This window comes from Cupressus sempervirens, chromosome 1, assembly GCF_028749045.1.
Source record: "Cupressus sempervirens isolate cs-2001-9-10 chromosome 1, ASM2874904v1, whole genome shotgun sequence".
NCBI lineage: Eukaryota > Viridiplantae > Streptophyta > Pinopsida > Cupressales > Cupressaceae > Cupressus > Cupressus sempervirens.
Genome location: NC_143118.1, coordinates 833,903,485 through 833,919,386, shown reverse-complemented (window position 1 = coordinate 833,919,386; position 15,902 = coordinate 833,903,485). Strand labels below are relative to the sequence as shown.

The following is a 15,902-nucleotide window of genomic DNA, read 5'->3' as shown; positions in this document are numbered from 1 at the left end:
TGGCTAATGTTTCACGAGTAGTGATTCACAGAAACCCATCTCTCATAAGAATAAATGGATCACTTAGCACTCATTGGATCTAGGTGATGCCAACAGAGGTGAAGCATAAAGACTTCATGGAGGTCAGTTCCTTTATAAGATTTGTGTTCTTTTAAAATTCTATTTTATTTGATTTATTAATAATAATATTTACAAATAATTAAAAATACATTATACATCTATTTAATATTGATTATTGTATTTTTCTTGATATTTTAAAATGATTATTTTGAAAAATAGCATATCTCTTAAATTTTTATTATATTGTTATGTAGAAAAATTTCTATTCAATGACCATTAAAATAATTTTCAACACATAAAATTTTAATTAAAATTTTGAATAGCTCTTCTATTAAATTAAAACCACTTTAATAGTAATGTTGTTATTCAAATAGTGGAAACGTGATGTTTTTCAACCATATCCTGATTTTCTTTTAAAAAATGAGAACATCAAAGACATTCTGGCTTCTTCAACACCTAAAGCCATCAAACACAAACAAATACTTGCGAAAAGCCCCTTTCAATCTAACATTGCTGACATTAAATGGAGCTAGTTTTGAAACTAGGGATCTTCTTGTTGAAAAATAAAGGCCAATGAGAGATCTAGCATTACCTCTATAAATCTTCTGATAGCATTCTATTTTAAAGTTGTCTGAAAATAAGCTTGTAAATCTTCAGTTATAGGTCATATGCAAATCTTACATTAAAAAATCTTTGATTTCAGTATTCAATTTACATGTCTATTGACAAAAAGAAAAATGTATATAGCACCAAATAAAAGCACAATATGCAATGCAAGCTAACTGGGTCAGATGATTCAAAGGATCAATTCCTATCCCTTGATGGATATGGCTGGATGAGAGGTAGAGGCAGGAGCGGGTGATCGAGACACTACCTAAATGAAGAGGGAGATCTCAGGGTGATGAATCTTCACAGTACAAAAAAATGTTTTGCCCTTCTTTACCACATCTAGAGAAAGTGACATAAGTGATAGAGCAGGTGAAAGAAGGAAGTTACCTTGGATGTTTTTTTTCCATCTTCTGGTTCAGGATTTAGATAATCTCATAGAAGAAACATTTCAAAGCATCTAATATTATAATGTTCCAGAGTAGGCCACAATGGGTTTCTAAAGGCGGATGCTGGGTAGATAAGGCATGGACAAAACATGAGAGGTAGCAAAAGATTGTACCCTCATGGAGTAACAAAGATAAGTAGATCTATAGCCCTAAACCATGGGAAGATCTAGAGGAGCAACCACTAGACCCAACATTTTTGGGAAGAAAAGATGTAGGGTTTCAAAGATGTGCCTTCACCAAGAAGAATAAGGTGGGTCACCGTAGCTAGAGAGGATCTATAGATTTGACAAATATTTTTAGAGGAAGAGCTTTGTCTAGTTGGCCAAGCCATTTTTTGAAAATCCCTGTTTCCAGCTTCTGAAGAATAAGTCTATGTATGAATCCAGATTTTAGACTTAGATTTCAAGCCAAGTTAGGGATATGGTTATTCACAAACAAAAGATGGTTACATGAGAATAAAGCATCAGAATCATAGAGATACTACATTAGAATTTCAAGTCCACCATGTCAAGTATGGGATATCTATGTCTCAAGGGGGGCAGGAAAAATATATAGCTATATCAAAGAGGGTAAACAAGCCCAAAGCAATCCAAGCATCCTAATAGATCAAATCATATTAACATACAACCCATAACACATTAAAAAAAACTATTGTTGGACCCTTGCTTGGATTCCCCTTTACCATCATGATCTGGCAAGAGATCTAATTGGCGTTCTTTTTGGGAAGATAGGAACAAATGACCAAGGCACTGGAACAAGCATTCCAAGTTTAGTAGTCATCTTTGAAAGTACCCACAGCCAGTCTTTGATATTTGTGAAAGTTCTCTTCCACAACCCTCTTCTGGTGAGATTGTACATAAAGTATGAAGGGCTAAGGATGCACTACTTAATCTAAGGAGCTCTGATCTTGATTAGCATCAACCAATATCTGCAACTAACATTTCTAGAGTGCAAGACAAGCTATGAACAAGGGATCGTTCAGTCAAAATCACACTCCCTGAGGATTTCTTATTTGAGCAAGTGTCTTTTCTTCATGATACAACACTTTTTGGTAAGTTCTTTGATTCCATGCTGCAAATTTCTAATATTTGTACTCAGCCCAAGCAACACTAGAAGGGTGTGAAATATATTTTCTTTCTTGACCATGAGTCAAATTTTTTTATAGTATTGTTTGAGACTAAACTTCATAAAGATGTGTTTCATAGACACAAAGGGTGGTTTTGCAAGGTTTAATGTCATTTCAATCTTTCTTGGGTTCCCAATTTTAAACCAGAGCCAAATTTATGTACATTTATGCCCTTTTGGATCTCTCTTCCCTTATTATCTCTAGAATATCAAGTTCCAGATCTCATTGAGAAATTTGCTAACAAACTTGGTATTTTTGTAAAACATGATCTCATTCCATTTGAAGAAAGTAGTTTGACAGTTAGAGTTTGCCTTCTCTTGAACACAACAATGCCCTTTCCTACTAATCTTCATATTTAGTAAAAATGGGGTGTCTAGGTTCAACAAATATCCATTGAAAATTCTCATACAATAGAGCAAAATGAAGAGTTTTTGGGACATTATACCAACCAATGTCAAGGGACTACATCTGGCTTGGCCACAATTTTTCTAGATCACACCCACTTCCACATAAATGCAAATTTTATCAAGTTTAGAGTAGAACAACTTCATCAAAATATGAGGAAAATTCTAGTTCATCTTCACCTCTAGAGGAGAATAGGTGGGAAATTATGAGTATCTCTATGGATGCAGATCATTTCCCCAAAAACCTGGTGTGAGCAGCAACTATTCTCCAATTTCTTGTTGCACAGACATAACACAATAGATTTTTCTAGGGAATACATGTCCTTTGAGCATGTTGTAGGACATGTTCAACAATATTGCAAGGGATTTAAATTACCATTTCAAAATTTAATCTCTTCTTTGCATATGACCAGATTCATTATAGCATTAGGAAATATAAGTCTACAGTTTGATTTCACCTCAATGGATAAACCAAGGGCATGGTTTGGGCACCCATTAAGTTACCCCAATCAACACAGGGAAAATCTATTTCAAAACTTGATAATCTCCTCTTCTCCATTGGTTATAAGGCAGCATGTCTCCCAATAATCTTTGGATAGCCGATTAAACATGAAGATATTAGATAACAGAACATGAACTTGATTAGTTAGTAGGAGAACTAACTTTAGCTATTGGTTCACAGTTGTTTGATGAAATTGCAAAGAAAAAAATGTTTGGGGATTGTGCTTCTTTCATTAATAAATCCAAAGAAGAAGCTCAAGAATATTTTAGGGAAGATACTTCATTTCATAGCTTAAAAGAGAACTTTAACTTTTCATTTATTGTCTATTTCATAGTCTCCTTCAAGCAATGTGGTTACAATGGTTAATAAAGTTCCTAAAATCAAAGGGAGGAAATCTAAATGTTCTAAAATTAAAGAGGAGATAGAAGCTGGTATTTAGTCTACCATTGAAGAAAAGTTTGCATCATTGAGAGATTGCAATGAAGTTGATTACTTAGAATATTAGAAGCATAAATGCCTTTGATGAAAGGAGGAGAATCAAACAACAACTTGACTCCTCAAAACAGATATTATTTTATTACAAGAAACAAAACTGTCAAATGAAAATTACCTAAAAATAATTCACAAATGGTCTAATTGGTAGGCAGGTCACAATCAGAGTATTGGTGCTTTAGGGGGCTTGGCAACTTTATGGAATCCTAAAACAGTCATAGGACAAGTGCTTTCTAAAGGAACTGATTGGAAACTATTGGAATTTCATTATTTTGATCTTTCATTCATGATTTTCAATGTATATGATCCTTCTTCCACTATAGATAAAAACAATTTATGGAAGCCATTAACAAATTTAATGCAAGGGCAAATCAGTTCTTTGGATCATATTGATGGAAATCAATAATGTGGGGTACAAATCCTAAATCTGTCCATGCTATCAATAGTTCCAATTAATGGTCAAGACAACAACTCTATAACTATTGTTTTAATTGTAGATGTGTAATATAGTGCTTCCTAGTTACACATGCTACAACTATTTAAAAAGCATATCCAAAATGCAATGCAATCCAATGGTTTAATTTTTTTTTGCAGTTTTTGAACTAAGACATATTTTCTACCACTCCTAATCAAGACAACATCACTTCCTTAAAGTAATCCATCCACCCCAAATCTCCTCCAAATGTTATACAAGGAAAACTAAATTGCATAGTAATCTTGACCATTGTTATGAACAGGTTAAAGATTCAATATGTTAATTATAAATTACATGGCCTTCAACAAATAACATTGGTTTATTAATAGATTCTTGAATCAGTGAAGAATGTCATGTTGACCGATGCCTTGAAATGGGAATTGTAATTAATAACTGATTCTTGATACTATGCCCAATACATTATTCAATATTTCGTTATCAAGATCTTTTAAAACAAGTCAATTTAAAAGTACTGTCATATACCCAACCACATGAATTTAAATAACCAATGAACTAGAATTAAATAGTAAATAAGAAACTCAATTCATTCTTTTTCACTCAACAATTAGATTAACCCAAACCAATAACATTAAAAAGAAATCGGGATCCATAAACCATTGCTCCCAAATCATGACCCGATTAAAATTTTTGAACTGATTATAACTTAGCTTGTCATATCAATTGAAACAGTAAATCAAGATGTAAATAAATTAAACTAAAATTCATTTATTATTCCTTCATTTGAAACTATCTATACATAATAGATGGTCTTGGATAACGATAGCCAGAGGACCAATAAGGATTCATGCTCTTTATTCCATTTTCATGACTACATCTTTCTGGAAACAAATTGGGCCCTTTATAATAATTTGATGGGCAATTACAATTTTTTTGTTACCTAACTATTGGATTCCTCATTATCCTTTAATGTCTGTGGTGCAATAATGCAAGATCCTAATTTTGCAATATTGTGCTATTTCTTTTTCATTTAACGAATTTTACAACCATTCATAGTTTTTGAGATTGTGGTTTAAATTGAATTTGGTAAAAAAATTGACCAATACATTAAAATGTAGGGAGATCAAGGTGCTCCTACACTAAATTTTTGAGCTTTATTAGAGTCTTGGCCACATTCTTTAACCAAGTCTGACTCAGACATAGCTTGCTAAGTTTTTGCCTTGTTTGAATCTGAATAGAATTGTGTTACTGTTTCAACAAGAATTTATAGATTGCCTTTTTTTGTTACATTACATATTTTTTTATGCTAGTGTTTAGTCCCATCCTCCCCTCATTCTATCAGAGGTCATTCAGTAGTACAAAAATGTGTCGAGGAGTAGATATTGCTGCCATTTAGAATAGATTGTAGTGGATGGTCATTTTTATTTCTGGGATGGCATTGGATATGAGGGTGGTACTTGAAAGTTGGGATTTTTTTAATACAAAAGTCTCCTTTGAAATCTCGGAAGGGCAGCTTGCAGCATCCAGACAATCTTAAAATCTTGAGACAACAAAAGATAAATATGGGAGAGGAGAAGCATTTGATTCATGTGGGTGTGATAGAAATAATGTCACTTGGCTAACTACCACATGCAAATTATGTTATTTGCTGGAGTTTTGCTTCTCGAAGCCTATGTTCTATTGAGCAAATTTTCTAAGAACATAAACGAGAGCTATTCTACTGATTTCTAAGAACACAAATAGGAGCTATTCTAGAGATAGTAATGCTTGAATGCATATTTTTGAGTTTGATATCATGTTTCAAAACTTGATTGATTGTGAAAGCAGTATCTAAGAGAATTAATTCAGCCTAGCATTTTCTTGATCTTGCCTAAAAATCATGAGTTTGATCATTTTCTACTTTTTTTTCCACAAATGATAACATCACTTGATGTAAAATTTAAATGTAAATTTTGGATTTGGCATCTTAGTTGTTGTATAAGAACCTCATAATTGTGTGGCTGCCATGGAAATCAATTGGAAGGGAAAACTTTACACCATCTTAGCATGCAAAATTGAATATTTTGTGCATGAGTCAGTTGGTAACGACAAGCTAGATCAAGTCATATTGACCCATGATTAGATTTTATTGGGGTCAAGGTAACATTTGGCTGCATCTATAGTCCTGAAACAAGATTGAAAACATCTTTATAGATTTGGTTTGGGGCACTATGTAATAATGGATTTTGTAATATTCTGACATGGGTTAGTGAATGTATGGAAATATCTAAAGATGAGAAAAAATCTTTTCCATTATAGCCAAGAGTACACAGTCTTTCATGGAAAGTGTCTAAGATAGGTGGAGGTACTTATTGATAAATGTGGAAATTCCCATGAAAAATATTTTTCTTTTTTTTGCAATACTTGTGATCGATACGATTTTGTATCTATAACTCTTGAATAATGAATATGATTTGGATTTTTTTGTGATATATCATTTGATTCCTTATAAGTATTGACCTTCATAATTTGGTAGTGAGTATAGATAATAGATTGCAACCTATAATATCTCACAATAAAACTTGATACTTTTAACTACACTAGGACATTGTTTCCTTTATTTAAAGTAATTTAGTTATTCATTTACAACGAGCACCTCAAAGAAGAAATGATGGTGCACTAAGGCTTTATCAAGAAACAAGTGTATGGACCAAATTTTTGGGTTGAAGCTACCAACAATTGATTTTTAGACTACAAAATGCTTCAGTCAATTTATTAAACCATTCAAGAAAGTTTTTGATTGATTTTTAGTAACTTTTAATCAATTATAAAGTCTATAGTGGAAAATAATGATGAAATGCTTATAGGAGTTTAATTCAAAACACTGCATTTAAGTTGTTTAAGGTAATTATTGTTATATAGTCATAAATATTTGTTTCTCTCTTAGAGGTAAGTGCATTAATCTTATATATTAGATAAAATTACACATAAACCAATTCCTCTCATAATTTTTTTTTAAGAACTTGGAACAACAGTAAATTGTCAGCCAAAATTTTTCAAATTAGTTTTTTTCCCTTGATTGCACACATGTTTTTTTGTTTTTTTGTTCCACAACTTTATTATAATACAGACAACAAGTCACATTTAATGAATCTAACAATGAAAACATTTTCTTTATATTAATAACATCACTATTCTTTAACGGGTATTAGCTCAATGGAAGAGAACCTGCTTTACAAGTAGGAGGATGATGGTTCAATTCCATCATGCCCTAATATTGATTAAAGTAATGATTAAATAAGTTACCAAATCAATTATTAAATAAACTACCAAATATACTACCAAATAAACTATGACCTATACTACTAAATATATTACCAAATATACTTCCAAATAAACTACCAAATAAATTACTAATTAAACTACTAGATATACGACTAGATATACTACTGAATAAAGTACCAAATCAACTACCATATATACTACCAAATCAACTACCAAATAAACTTCCCAAAATACTAGCAAATATACTACTAAATCAAATACCAAATATGCTACCAAAATTATCAAATAAACTACCAGATAAATGACCACATAATAATAATAAACAACCAAATCAATGACCAAATTAATGATTAAAATAGTTTAGTCACAAATTTGGCTATGGATTAATGACCGAAAATAAACTACCAATGGTCACATGATCAAAATTGGTCATATATCTACAATTTTTGGTTGTTTATTTAATCATATATTGTTGGTTTTGTACTAGTGTCAATAGCCCACCCCACCACACAAATCGTAGCTCCTCAATTCTCACATTCTTCTTAAAACCTAAAAAGTTCATGGGTTGTCATCGTTATTCAATTTCAAACACCCTTGCTTTTGACTGGCCAATTTCTCCAAAACCCATGCACAAGCAACAACATAAGTGTCCTTCCACCCATACCAACCATAACACACATCTGACATGGACTAGCAACGATACTTGGGAACATTTCTCTTAGAGCATCATCTCCTTGTTGGAATTTACTAAAACTAAAATAAATTCTTTTCATAGAAGTGAAGAAATCCTTGTCTGACTCTTTTCTACTACATAAGAAAAGAAAAAGAAGAGATATTTCTTTCTCTTGTTGAGCCCCCCCACCATTTATATTAGCCAACACACTTAAGAGGTTCCATGTCAATAATTTTTGATAATTTTGCAAAAGCTGATAGCAGAACTGATTGATTAGTCAAAGTAGAACTAACCACTAGAATAAAAAAATCAAGATGTTGGCCATCACACCCAAGGTTAGCCAAATAATCTGCTACCTTACTACCTTCCCTGAAACTTGACAGTCTTGAAATGAATCCATATGAAATCTTCTAATTGATAGAGATAAATTTTTAACTATAACTTTAATTATATTATTTAAATTTATTAATAATTATTTAAATTACTTTCAATTTTATACTTAAAATTAAAAAAATATTTCTATGTTAATGATATTCAATTCTACATTTGACAGTTTTTTCTAAATAATTTAATAACTTTTTTAAATTTTAATTTTATAAAATATAAGTCTAAGTTAGTAATATTTGCAAAAATATGTCAATCAATACAATCTAACAAATTTATAGCAACTAAAAAGTTATAAAAGCTACTTGAATTGTAAACCGAAACACTACATATACAAGTGTCACATAGTGACTTGTATTTAAAGTAGATTAGTACTTCAAATTTAATGATAAAAATTAATAATAAAGACTACAAAATTACTAAAAAGTATTGCTTGGATTTAAAGTAGATTAGTACCTCAATTTTAATGATAAAAATTAATAATAAAAATTACAAAATTACTAAAAAATATTTTGTATTTAAATAGAGTAGTACTCATTAAAGATTATAAAAACTAATGAAAAAGATTTAAAAATATTATGGTTGTAGTTTTTAAAAAGTATTTAATGTTTAAATATTTTAAAACTAAAATATCTTTTGAGATAAAATTATTTATCATTAAAACTAAATTTATTGTATTTTGTTTTAAATTAATTCATATTTAAATATCTTAAAAATAATTTGCCTAATAAAAATTATTTATCATTAAAAACTATTTCTAATTTATATACAATGTGTATAATGTATGAAACCATTTCTAATTTATCTTTATAGTTGTATAAAACCATTTCTAATTACGTCAAAGGCGTTCCTTATATGAGAAGGAGAAGCTCAAATAGAAGATCAATGATTGGAACTCGTCCATAGACATGGACGACCATGTAATTCATCCACGCCATACAAGTATTTGCAGTTGTATTTCTTTTCCTTTTCTCTTCCTAATTGATAGTTCAGTTCTTTATGACACTACTGACACAACATGTCCTTGGTCATTGGAAGACACCAACTAATGGTTGCTAAATAAAGAGTCCTCTCACCATCATTGATAAAGTAAATGGACATGTGTGCATCGTGTGAATCTCTGTTTCGAACCCAATGGATGCCAAAAGACCAACCTTGACATTCAACAACATGTCTTACCACAAGATCAACTTCACTAGTTTGAATGGAGTAACATTCTCGAGGGATTGTAAAAGAACGAAATGTACTTATTGTTGAGTACCACAATATTCCACATAAGCATCCCATTTTCTTCATTGTTCAGAACATTATCGAAAATATCATTTTGAATGTTGTTGATATCGATTCCCACATGGCTATCATCTGGATCAAAGTCGTCCCCATTTGTGTTGAGCTCCATAGTGAGAATTTGATTCATTGATTTCCCATCTATTTTGAATTGGAAAAGCCCAAGCCGGTGGCACTAATTAGCATTAGATGATTAAAAATTGGAGAAAGAGATAAAGATAGAGAGGGCCTCTCCACTTCCATTGCATTCTTAGAAATGACAACTCAAGACGATGGTTGTAGTTGAATGTAGGGTTTCACTTTCTATTATCTCATGCACTCGTCTCCATTTGCATAGCGTTTATCTTGGTTACCTTGCCATGGAAGATGAACAACTTCAAACAAGACACATGTCAATATGGCACTTGCAAATCATTTGGCTAAGTTTGTTAGAATAAATGAATAAATGGATTTTAATACATTGGCATCCTTTAATTGACAATGAGCTTTAAATTGGTCATCGTACAAAGTGATGCTTGGGATGACATGGTATACAAGGAGAGACATGGATTAATGGGGAGGAGGGATAGCTTATAATGGGAAGCTATTGAGACAAATTTCATCTCAACAATAATGGATAGCATATAATGGGTAGCTCTAACGTCTAAAAAAACAAAAAAGTACATGTGCTAATTTAAGAGATGATAAAATAATTTCATTCATAGTTTAATTTCCATTGACTGTTGTGGCATCGAGTCAGAGCTAAAATTTGACTAGCCTTTTGCATGTCTAATATGAATGGATGAAAAAAAAACAAAAAATATAATCCATATGATTATTGTCAAAAGGTCATGGTCACCAAGTTGTAATTTTCTCCTAGCATAGCAGAACGCAACCATTGTGCTCTGTTGTGAAAATTCATGTTAATTTCATCTTCAATCTTTGGAAAAAAAAAAGAAGATAGGGTGACAACGACACTAGAGATTTTCACCTAGAGATATGTCAACAGCATACTCCACAATCTTTGACAACATACATCAATGTACATTAATTTAGTGGGGGTGTTTGACAATTTAGCCAATCAAAATAACATAGATCAACAACCAAATTTATAGTGATGGACATCCTTACTTCTCATGGATTCTCAATTGTTGATGTCAAAACTCAAGTCCTCATGATCAATTTTTTCATATATTTGTGTAGTACATGAGGTCATTAGTAGGCCATGTTATTGTTTACATGATAAAGGATTCAATGGAAAAATGCTTGATTCAAATCAATTATGCATCTACTTACAAGGATTCAATCATAACCAAAACAAAATCTTTAAAATGAGAAAGTTTCATTACCATCATGTTCATGTTATGTGTGTGTGAGTGTGTGAGTGAGCGAGAGAGGGGGGATACAGAGGAATTAATAGAGCGATATATAAAGGAGAGGGAACAAAGATAACATGGTAGAAATATGTATTATGTAATATAGATAGAGGAAAAGAGATAAAGATGTATTAAAAAGTACATAAATAATTATGAAAAGATGAATAAAGATGGTGTGTGTGTGTGTGTGAGAAGAGAGAGAGAGAGAGAGAGAGAGAGAGAGAGAGAGAGAGAGAGAGAGATCTATTGGAAGTGGTTGAGAGGGGGAGAGAGTGCAGGGATGGGAAGAAAAAAAAAGGAGCACAAAGGAAGGGGGAGATGAAGAGAGGGACACAGATAAAGGGAGGGAAAGATGTTGATATAAAGAAATAAATAAATAGAGGGATGGAGGGAGAGTGACATAACCAATTGAAAACATAGTTAGGTAGAGAGAGAGACAAAGAGAGAGAGAGAGAGAGAGAGAGAGAGAGAGAGAGAGAGAGAGAGAGAGAGAGAGAGAGAGAGAGATGTACATTTATACAAGAAAATAGAGAGATAGAGTGAAATGGAGAGATACATACATGGTACAAGACATATGGGCTTAAAAGGGATAGGGATAGGTCGATATGATAATATCTAGATAGGATGAGGGGCATATATATATATATATATATATGTATATATATATATTCCAAACCCCTCCCCCCCTCATGAAGGAAGGGGGAAAGATAGAAACAGGGAGTTTGAGATAGACAAGAAGAAACATACACTGTATGTATGACACTATTTGTATCTTACAATTATTAGTAAATATGAAGATTTAATATTTCCAGAACCAACAAAAATATTGCAAAGGAAAATTCACCATGGGTATTGTATCAAACATTATCAAGTTATTGAACATTGAATAATAGATGATTACATAAATTTCAAACCTATAAATGTGTGGTCATAAAATTAAGAACCCATAAAATAATCAATGCTAACTATTTGAAACTTGGGCAAGAATAGTTGGAAGAGTAAATGAAATATTTCTTCTTCATCTACTTTTGAAACACATGGTTTGTTGGGCTCCAACCACCTCTCATTTAGAATAAATGTCCTTGAGATACTTTAAACGTGTATTGCATATTTATGAATGTAACATGGGTATAAATGTGGATCTATAAATTAAAAATAAGAAAATAAAAATAAAAATATCTCCATCAAGGTTATCAACCCTTTTAGCAATCTTATATAATCACAAAGAAGTGGATGACAAATACCCTTGTAAAAATAACCTTACACCCCATCTAGGTATCCCTCTTGGTTGTCACCTAGTAAGATCACCTCACCTTTGTCGTTACTTTTGAGTATCGATTAGTATAAAGAATGGTCTATCTTATACATTATAATATTTAGAAATTGAATTCTCTATCTTATGCTCAATAAAATCAAGATAGTGAATCTGTATCTTCTACTTTGAAAAATAATAAATGACTAACAATAGACATTGGGGACTCAATAGTCATATCTTTCCTATGTTAGAAGATGAGAAAGTTTGTGGGATTTATAAACTTAATACACAATTTTATAAACTATTTAAAACTTGTTGACATTCTCTCAAGTTTATTCATGACTTTCAGCAAAAGTGAAAGCATGTGCCCATTTTCTTCCAAGCCCAAATCTCCTATGAAATGACCACATGCCATTGATGGGATCAATGTGTATAGAAGAGATTAGACATTAGATCATTGTTTATAGATTTGGTTTTCACCATTGGTATTAATTGAGGTCCTACCATTGATCATTTATCACCGCATTTTACTATCGAGATATAATTTGCATAAGTTAATTATTAAGTATTTTTAATTATTAAATAATTTTTATAAACTATCTTTTCAATTAATTAATTATATAATTATCTACTAACATCAATTCATAATTTGTTATGAATTAATCAATTTCTAAATAAATTCATAGATAAATGATTAATTAAATGCCTAAATAATTATTTGATTATATTAAGGGAAAAATTAGTAATTTAAAAATACCATATTTCTAAGAAGCCAACTCAATGAATCACTCCATCACATCTTATATATCATAGTGAAATATTCCTTGTATTTCAGAATAGGATGTTGGCTAACCACACATTTATTCTGTGTAAGACCTTTCAACAAGAGGCTCATAAAGGGAATGGTAGCTATGTGCAACAAGATAGCAAAGATAATGGTATCTAATTAAGCATACAAATAATTGATATTGTAAAATATCACACAAGATTCAAGATTTCTTCATTTTGTTCATTGGACTGGCAACCTCTTTGATCATTGTGCAAGCCAATGTGATATCCCACAATAATTTTAATCCTCTACTCCTGAGAAAAGAATACCGAAAGTATGAACCACTACAATTAAAGGGGTGGAAGTATGAATAGTCTCTAAGGTTGGACTAGCTTGTGCGCTCCTCCCTTGCTTTCACTTGCAAGTCCAACAATGATGTTGTTGACTTTTACAAGGTGGTGGGAGTTTGATGTTTTATTAGCAAATATGTTGTAGCAATAAAAAAAAGTGAATGCAGAGGGAGGTGTTTGGGTAACTCCAAGTGTGCTTAAGGAAAACCATGGTGCTTCACATCTATGTTTGTAACTATACATGGTAAAGAGATTTTTACAGTACACCTACATTCCCATTGAATTGATGATAAATGGTCTAGAATTCATTGGTTTTTCTCTTATAATTGAAATGAATCCAAAAGATCCCACCCCATGAAATAATATTTTACATCCACCAAGTTGGTAAAGTTTCTACACATCTAATTTCTCCACTTTTAAACATCATTTAACTCAATTTCATGCAATAATATGAAATGGAAAAGAGTGATATCTATTTTCTTAATAATTTTATTAACATTCAAAATATTGTCTTATCATAGTTGTTAGCTTATGGTGGAAATTAGACAATTTAAATATATATTTCTTTCATATTACTTTGTATCAACTTTTTAAATTGTATTCACAATTAATTCCAAAAGCAACATGACTTCAACATGGATTTTGAAAATTTTATACTTTTTAATTAAAAGATTTCTAAATTAGCCCACATTATACTTATGGATATGTGTAGAAATTCTACCAATAATTCAAGGAAAAAATGACAATTTGTGTTTATTGATGTATTTATGACAATTGCTTTTGTATTTATTATGTACACAATGGTATATTACTTAAGTTGATTTGAGAGAACTAATAATTAATATTAACAGAGTACTACCTTTTAAAAATTGGATACATAAAATGTCCTCAAAAAATTCATATATGTCATCAATAGTTAGATAGGGAACACAAGCCAATCTCAAAAAAAGAGATGGTTATGGTTTTCATTGCTTTTGTCAACAAATATTAGTCATTCAAGGCATAAACAAAAAAATTGGTTGCTACACAAACATACTTGGAATAAGTGATTTATGTTTGTTCTTTGTGTTGACCATATATCAAACTTAAAAAAATTGGCTTTTCAGAGTATATTTAGAATGTGGTTTGCACTTGCTCATAAAATTTAGCCATTTACAAAGAGCTAGGTAGATATTTTAGAGTTTGAAAGGGAAAGTCGCTATATTTATAAAATAGATTTTTTATGATAGTTTTAAATTGAAATTAAAAAAATCTTCTCCTTGAGTCTATTATTGAATTTATTTCTATTGAATTTTTCACACTTATTTGACGTATCTGTTGCACACTAAAGTATGATTGCTAGTTTATTTCTAATGAACATAGCTATATAATTGTATTAATATGAGGGCAGTGTTTCTCATAAATTGGTTTCTATAAGATTTCAAATAATTGAGAAAGTAAAATAAAATAAAAATAATAGTAGAACTAAATGCTACTATTAACCTATGCAAATATAATTAAAAAAATATATTTAGCCGATAGGCTTTCCCATTGGGATTGCTTGCAATCGAAAATTGTCTCACACCTGCAAACCATCTTCACTCGCTAGAAGGTATACCATCTTCAGTCAGTAGTTTTTGATCACCGACAAAAATATATAGTATAGAATGCTTCACCTTCTTATCTCTTGATTTACAATCACTTGATGTTACGATTTGAGATGTACAAGTGAGTTGGGCTGTCAGTTTCTGATTCTTGCATGATGAGGAAAATCTTCAAGAAATCTAGGTCGTTATGATTTGATATGAGAAAATCTGAGAAAAATCTAATTGAAATATTTTCCATTATGATTTGTGTTAGTAAAAAAAAGTACGTTGCATTCAGCCATCTTAAGCTCATCATTTCCTAGCTTTATAAAATCAAGCAAGATACTCAGTCTTCTAATGGCGAAAAGGAACTACCATTGAGGTTATGGACATAGAGATTAAGAAGAGCTAGAGCGGCATAAACCGAGTCAATTTGGGCATAAAGTATATTGTAATAGTGCAAATTGTTGTCTATCATGCCGTCGTTTGGTTGAAACAGTACATAATCTAGCGAGATTTGGTTCGGATCGGCCTTGTAGGCAAAGAAAGGGTAGGCATTTATGAGGAATGGCGAATGAGCCTATGTAAGGAACTCGAGAAGCGGTGTGAGCAAAGCGGTGAGTTGAGGATTGAAAATGCACCCAGTAGATGGAGGGTAAGAGACAGAAAGTATAATGTTGGAGTGCTCAGTGGAGACGTTAGTGGAGGAGTCCAGGCCGAGGTTCAGTAGCGCTAAATGGATATTTTGCATTGCCAACACCAGATTCATCATGAGATCCGTGTCGTTTCCCGTAAAAACTTCATTTCCCACTGCAATGCTCGTGATCTTCATGGCCGGTAAGTATGCCTGCACATTTGTCTTTACTCAATCCTCTGCCTTTGCTTGGTCTATCATGTTGCTCACGTATTTGTTTCCCTAACCCACTGC

General features: G+C 31.6%; 1 pseudogene; it reads right to left on the bottom strand.

Annotated features, from left to right (window-relative positions):
- The window catches only part of LOC149580438 (spermidine flavin-dependent amine oxidase-like), a 60,312-nt pseudogene extending 50,520 nt beyond the window's left edge, over positions 1-9,792 (bottom strand).
- Positions 9,793-15,902: the final 6,110 nt, after the last annotated feature.